General features: G+C 55.7%; 1 long non-coding RNA gene across 1 annotated transcript; it reads right to left on the bottom strand.

Moving 5' to 3' along the window:
* Positions 1-1,897: 1,897 nt before the first annotated feature.
* LOC106695579 lies at positions 1,898-6,812 on the bottom strand. Its single transcript, XR_002827563.1, has 3 exons — positions 5,898-6,812; positions 5,162-5,603; positions 1,898-3,922 (listed from the first exon to the last, which is right to left on the bottom strand). It is a non-coding gene; the product is annotated as an uncharacterized LOC106695579 (long non-coding RNA).
* Positions 6,813-6,827: the final 15 nt, after the last annotated feature.

The raw sequence follows: 6,827 nt of genomic DNA, 5'->3' as shown, positions 1-6,827 counted from the left end.
CCCCCCCCCCCCCCCGGCCCACGGGGAGCCCAGGGCCCACAGGTGTGGGGCTGCGCGGATGTGCCGGCTTCTCCCAGCCGTGAGTCAGGCGCAGCTTTTGTTGTGAGAAGCCGCATGGGCAGGCCCGCCACTCCCTGGCCGGCCTCCCACGTCCAAAGCAAACAGGCGGGGGTGGCGTGCGGGCACCAGAGGGAGGAGGGCATTTCAGGGCAGCAGGAGCGTGTCCAGAGGGAGGCCTGCTTGTTGGGAAGTGAAGACGGGGAGTCCAGGCGTGAGGGGGGGCGGGCAGAGGGCACACGCCTCTGCCGACGGGCGGTGGACACCGTCTGACAGCACCTACTATGCGCTGGGCCCCGTCCTCACCACCTGTAGGCAGCGGAGGGATCATCCCGCCAACGAGGAAACTGAAGCTCCCAGCACTGGAGTGGGGGGCTCACAGGTGCCAGGGAGGGAGGGGGCTGGGGCTCAGGCCTGTCTGGCACCAGTAACAGCCCCTCAAAACAGCGTCCTGGGCCAGGGCTGAGGTCACGGAGAGGCGGCCATTTCGTTCTTTGCACAAGCAGATGTCCTAGACCAGGGGCGGGGCGCCCTCTTCCTGCCAAGGGCCATGTGGGTATTTATAGCATCATCCTCCGCAGGCCGTGCAGAATCATCACCTTCAAAGGCAGCTGCTGCATCTGGTCAACATCTCACTCACCCCTCATGCTTGGCACGGCCGGACCCCACGATTTTCATGCCCCTGACATGGCCCTCGGCCAGACGTTCCCCACCCCCCCACCCCCACCCCCCGCCGCCGTGTAAACAATGCCGATGGTCCTACAACAAAAGCATGAGCTGGCGAAGGGCTGTGGGCCAGAGAGGGGCTTTCTGAGCGCTGCTGTGTGTGTGTGTGGGGGGGGGGGGTCTGATGGGTGCGGAACCACATGGATGGCCTTATCATGGGCTTACGTGAGGACGAGAGAAATGGGAGAAATGCAAGGACTGCCACCAGCCCCCGCTGAGCTGGGGGCCGAGGAAGCAACAAGAGAAAAGGACAGGGGGAAGCACCCCAATGTCCCCCACAGAAGAGATAAACGGTGCATTACTCGTGAAACGAAAGGCCACACGGCGACAGACAGGACAGACTATTCGCACACGGTGACACAGAGACGCCGCACGGACGGAGGGCTGAACAGAAGAAGTTAGATCCCAAGGACAGCGTGACGGCGGCTGCAGTTACGTGGACGGGAGGTTCAAGGACGGGCAAAGCTAACCTAGGGCGGGCGAGTCTGAACGGCGATTCGGTGGCTACAGGGAGCTTTCTGGGTGTTAGAGGTGCGTCCTGAGCTGGTGGTGGACACACTGTGACAGAAAAACCGGAGAAGAACCAAGCAACGCTTAGAGAGATGGAGTTACATGTACTACGCGCGGGCCCAGAGGAAATGTATCTCAAGTTCTGGGTGGTGTCACACACGAAGTTTCCCCTATTTATACGATTTTACCCTCTTTGTCTCCCTTATATGGGGTTTTTCTGGTCCCCTTTGCAAGTTCTTAAAGGGCCCTATGTGCTGGGGCTTTGAGGCCTCGACCAAGGGCTTGGCCTGACGCCAGCACTGATAACTTCGTCCGGGGAAGGTTTAATGGCCTCTCTGGAATGGGAGCAGTCTTATTTTCCTTATTATTTAAGCCAGCCAGCATTACAGAAGCCAGAAATAGAGGGTTAAAATCTCAAACAGCAGTTCTTATATAAGATGGATGCTTCACCACCTTATCAGGCTTCATATTTGGGAGTTGCAGGCTTGCCAGCCGGCCTGGCTCAGGGGTTGAACATCAACGTATGAACCAGGAGGTCACAGTTCGATTCCTGGTCAGGGCACATGCGATCCCCAGGGCGTCTCTCATCACTGATGTTTCTCTCTCTCTCTCTCTCTCTCTCTCTCTCTCCTTTCCTCTCTGAAATCAATAAAAACACATTTTTATAAATTAGTTCCAGGGGGACGATCCTGGGCAGGTCACTCAATCCCAGCCCCCCTGTGGCAATGCCTGAGCCCCATCCTCCTCCTCTTGGCTGAGGCCGGGCAGGTGGGGGGGCGGGGCGGACGCCTGCTGACTGCTCAGCCACAAAGCCAGCCCCACCGAGTTCCTTCCCAGCTTTCATTTTTACTCTGAAAAATAGGGAAGGCTGTTTTTAACTCTCCGCTACCCAGTTTCTCCAGGGGACCTAACAGGGGAAGAGCTGGGGCCAGAGAGTGTGGTTCATGCTTACTTCATACATGAAATACATACGTGTATGTTAGCGTATGGCCGGCACCTGGAAGGCAGCCCCCCGTTGACTCTCATCTAGAATTTCCAACTTGGCTTGGAGGCCCCTGGGAACCCACGGATTCACCCCCATTGTTAGAAGCTGTGCGAACAGCATCCAGGGATTCGCTGAGGTGACAGGAGGACTGAGGCCCACTCAGTGAACCCCCTTCCCTGCCCGTGCCATCCTTAACCTCAACAACGACCCCCCGGTCTTTCCAGGGAGACCATGGGGCTGAGTTGTAGAACCAGGGCCCGGTCCAGCTCAACCCGCAGCTGGTCTACGTGGCCTGGGAGGCCCTCTACCGACCCCCTCGAGGGCTTTCTCACTAACCTCCGTTACGTTGCTACAATCCTCTCCCTGCGCTGGAGATGTTTTGCCATATTTAAAAAAAAATTTTTTTTAATTGATTTCAGAGAGAGAAACCTCCATGATGAGAGAGAATCACTGATTGGCTGCCTCCTGTAGGCCCCCTAATGGGGATCAAGCCTGCAACTGGGCGTGTGCCCTGACCAGGAATAGAACCGTGACCTCCTGGTTCCTAGGTCAACACTCAACCCCTGAGCCACGCCAGCCAGGCTGTGTGCCGGTTTTGGCCATGTGATGTGTGTAGGCATGTTCGCAGGCACAGGGGTCTCCACCTACACATGTGATGACCGGCTCACCTTGATGTTTACGCATGGATTTCCCTGAGTCAAGACGAATCACCCCTTTGTCCGGGGACCCACTGCTGGGCGCTCCTGTGTGCTCCTCGCTTGCTGGCTCCCAATCTCGTTCCTTCCCATAGAATCCTGAGCGGCGGTCCTTCGGCTGAGCCATCGGACCGTGTGTTCCGGTCGCAGGAACGGGCGGAGGGGGTGGGGGCTAGGCCTGGAGGTGCTCCTCTCCTTGACTTCGGACGCTGACCCCGTTCCTAACGGGGCTGGTGGCCTTCCTCGCTGACCAGGCATCTCTGTTCTGGGCGCTGAGAAGAAACTGACCAGCCAAACAGAGACAGTGCCTGTGTGTGGAGGTCACGCTCGAGGGAGGCGTGCAGACAGTCAGATAAACACGGCGCGTGTGAGAAGGTGGTCACTGCTAAGGGGAGGGGATAGGCCGGGTCGACGCCGGGCGGGGGGGCAGATATCCGAGGGGCAACGGTGCTCTGTCACTTCCGGTGTGGCTCCGGGCCCGTCACATGCCCTCTCCACACGGCACGAAGGGCTCAGCAAGTGCTCCTGAGCGAACTGCAGATGCTTTACACGCGGGGCCTGGCGCTGGGATGGCAGTGACGGCGTAGAGGTAAGTGGCAGCCCGGCCGGCGTGGCTCCGTGGCTGAGGGTCTGCCCAGGACCACGAGGTCAACAGTTGCGGGCTTGATCCCCAGTGTGGGGCGTGCAGGAGGCAGCCAATCAATGACTCTTTCTCATCATTGATGTTTCTCTCTCTCTCTCCCTTCCTCTCCGAAATCAATAAAAACATATTTAAAAATAAATGAATAAATAAATGTAAATGGCAGATTCTGGACTTCAGACTCCTCACCATTTTCTTCAGATGACCAGTCTCCGTGGAACATTCCAGAATTCCTCACACTGTCTGTGGGTCCCGAATGTTCTTGGTTGGCTCCCAGGCTGTCATTTCAACAAGGGAATATTCCACAGACTGAAAAAAGCACAGTTACGTAATGAATCTCCATCCAAACAAGGCAGGAGGAGAAGCCGGAAGAGGATTGTCAGTTTTTGTTGCTGCATTTACTGGCCGATCCCAAGTCCGCTGCCCGGGAGGCTGCCCCCAGGCCTGCTTACACTGCAGCCCCAACCCCAACCCCAACCCCAACCCGCAGCCTCGTCTGAGTCCCATCGCTGGCTCCCCTCTCTGTCTAGACACGTGGCTCTCAATGTCAAACAACCTTTGGGGCTTGCTGGGCAGTACGAGCGAGGGAAGAATTTCAAGCCCTCAGTCAACGCCAAAGGAGAAGACCGATGAGGACTAAGATTCCGAGGGTGTGAGAGACCCTCTGCCCTCTGCCCTCTGTGGGCTGATCTCTAAGACCAGCGGTTCTCAACCTGTGGGTCGCGACCCCTTTGGAGGCCGAACGACCCTTTCACAGGGGTCGCCTAAGACCATCGGAAAACACATATATAATTACATATTGTTTACAGTAGCAAAACTACAGTTATGGAGTAGCAACGAAAATAATTTTATGGTTGGGGGTCAGAAAATAATTTTATGGTTGGGGGTCACCACAATATGAGGAACTGCATTAAAGGGTCGCGGCATTAGGAAGGTTGAGAACCACTGTCTAAGAGGGTTTTCAGATCAAACACAAGACATTGCATTTGAATTGCAGAAAAACAAGGGATTTTTCTTTTTTTTTTTCATTTTAAGTATGTCCCAAATATCCCATCTAGAATCTTCTAGAATTCCTGAGTTGGAGACCCCTTCCAGAACTTGTAGCTAGGAAAGGCAAGCTCAAATGTTTAAAGGGATCAGGCAGGTGACATCTGGGTTTTTATGTGCAATTTCCCTACTTTTAAATGTTAGCCACACATTCAGTTAAAAACAACAACAACGACTACAAACTCTGCCCAGCCCAGCCGGCGTGGCTCAGTGGTTGAGCGTTGACCTACGAACCAGGAGATCACAGTTCGTTTCCCAGTCAGGGTACATGCTCGGGTTGTGGGCTTGATCCCCAGTGTGGGGCGTGCAGGAGGCAGCCGATCTATGATTCTCTCTCATGTTGATGTTTCTTTCTCTCTCTCCCTCCCTCTCCCTTCCTCCCTGAAACCAATAAAAATACATTTAATTAAAAAACAAAACAAAACCCCAAAGGCCACTGTGGGCCAGAGGAAATAGTGCTCTGGGCAGTTCACAGACTGTGGGGAAACCAAACCCTTTCACCTGGTGAGCAGGCGAGGACGCGAGGCCTGGAGAAGACGGGTGTCTGCTGGGCCACAGACCAGGGTCTCCCGAAAGAACACGGACCAGTGGTCTTGGGAATGTGGAAGGTGGAAGTCTGTAAAAGCCAGGACCGGAGCCTTCCATGAAGCTGGTGAGGTGCTTTCACTGCCATCCGTGCATGGGGCTCTGAACACGCTGTAAGGGGAGCAGCTGGTCGCTAAGGGCCAGTACAGCGAGCTGCCACGGGCACACAGGTAAGTCTCCGCAGGTAAGTCTACGGCTGTCTTCCACTTCCCATTGGTTCAGATGAGATAAAGTCGAAGCTCCTTTAGGATCCTAATAAAGACACTCCAAATCCGATTTTCTGCCTCATGAACAGAATCAAGTCAGGAGGCCAGGCTGAGGGCCCAGACTTTTATTTTATTTTTTAAAATATATATTCCTATTGATTTCAGAGAGGAAGGGAGAGGGAGAGAGAGGGAGAAACATCAATGATGACAGAGAATCATGGATAGGCTGCTTCCTGCACGCCCCCCTACTGGGATCGAGCCTGCAACCTGGGCATCTGCCCTGACGGGGAAGGGAACCGTGACCTCCAGGTCATAGGCCGATGCTCAACCACCGAGCCACGCTGGCCAGGCGGGCCCAGACTTTTCACCCCGTTCCCACCTACGGGAGGGGTTAACTAGGGAGAGTTCCCGCCAGGCCCGCAGGCTCATTGGCATTTAACTTGCACCTTCGTCCTGGCCACTGCAGCTTGTCCTCCTGCTGGGCACGGATCTGTCTCCTGCACATCTTCCTCTAGGAGGGACGTTCTGAACAGAGCCGGTACCGAGGTGAGGAGGGAAGGATGTGATCTAAGGCTGGGCAGGGGAAGGGAAGGAAGGAGGACACAACAAGCAGAGCCCGAGAGCCCGGCGGTGCACTGTGAGAGGCACGGCCAGTAATTCTCCCCCAGCCCTTGGCATGTCTGAATAATTCTCACCTTTCAGGTTCCAGCTCAAATATCAGTTCCTCAGAGAGCCTTCGCGGACCACCCCCAACCAGAGCCCCTCCTCCCCCACTCTAACTGCCCAGTTACTGCCTGGCACTAACGTCTATCATTGTCTTAAGGACTCGCTCCCCTTACAGACTGCAGGCTCCATGAAGGCCTGTGGAGTCCGCCTCGTTCTCAGATGTAGGCCTCGGGCCCATCGCGGGACTTGGCACATAGTAGGTGCTCAACAGAGATGCTAACTATGAATAAGTGTTTATGAAAAGACATGGTTATTCTCCATCTTTTCTGAAAGACTTTCCACTGACCCTTTAAGTGTCTCTGAGGCTCGGGTCCCGTAGGAGGTGGGGCTACAGTTCTAGATAGGAATGGTTGGGGCGCAGGATTGGCGCGGGAGCTGAGAAGCGTGGTTCTGCGGGTCGCGCCACAGCCAGTGAGTCTGTGCTTCCTGCACTGATGATGGGGCAGCTGGCAAACAGCTTATCTGCAAATGGACGAAGCCTGTCTTTAGAGATCCCGGTGCCGCGAAGCTCTATTCCAGGCGATGACATCAGAGAATCCTGAGCCCCGCCCCCGAGCCCAGCCCCTTGTTGTCGGAAACTACGAATCCCAGGATGCTCCGCCGCCCAGGGGCCCAGAGCTCTGCGCGCGACCCGCCCCGACGTGCCCGAA

Source organism: Myotis lucifugus, unplaced genomic scaffold, assembly GCF_000147115.1.
Source record: "Myotis lucifugus unplaced genomic scaffold, Myoluc2.0 scaffold_1701, whole genome shotgun sequence".
NCBI lineage: Eukaryota > Metazoa > Chordata > Mammalia > Chiroptera > Vespertilionidae > Myotis > Myotis lucifugus.
Note: the sequence above shows the minus strand (reverse complement) of the source record. Positions and strands in the feature narration are given on the sequence as shown.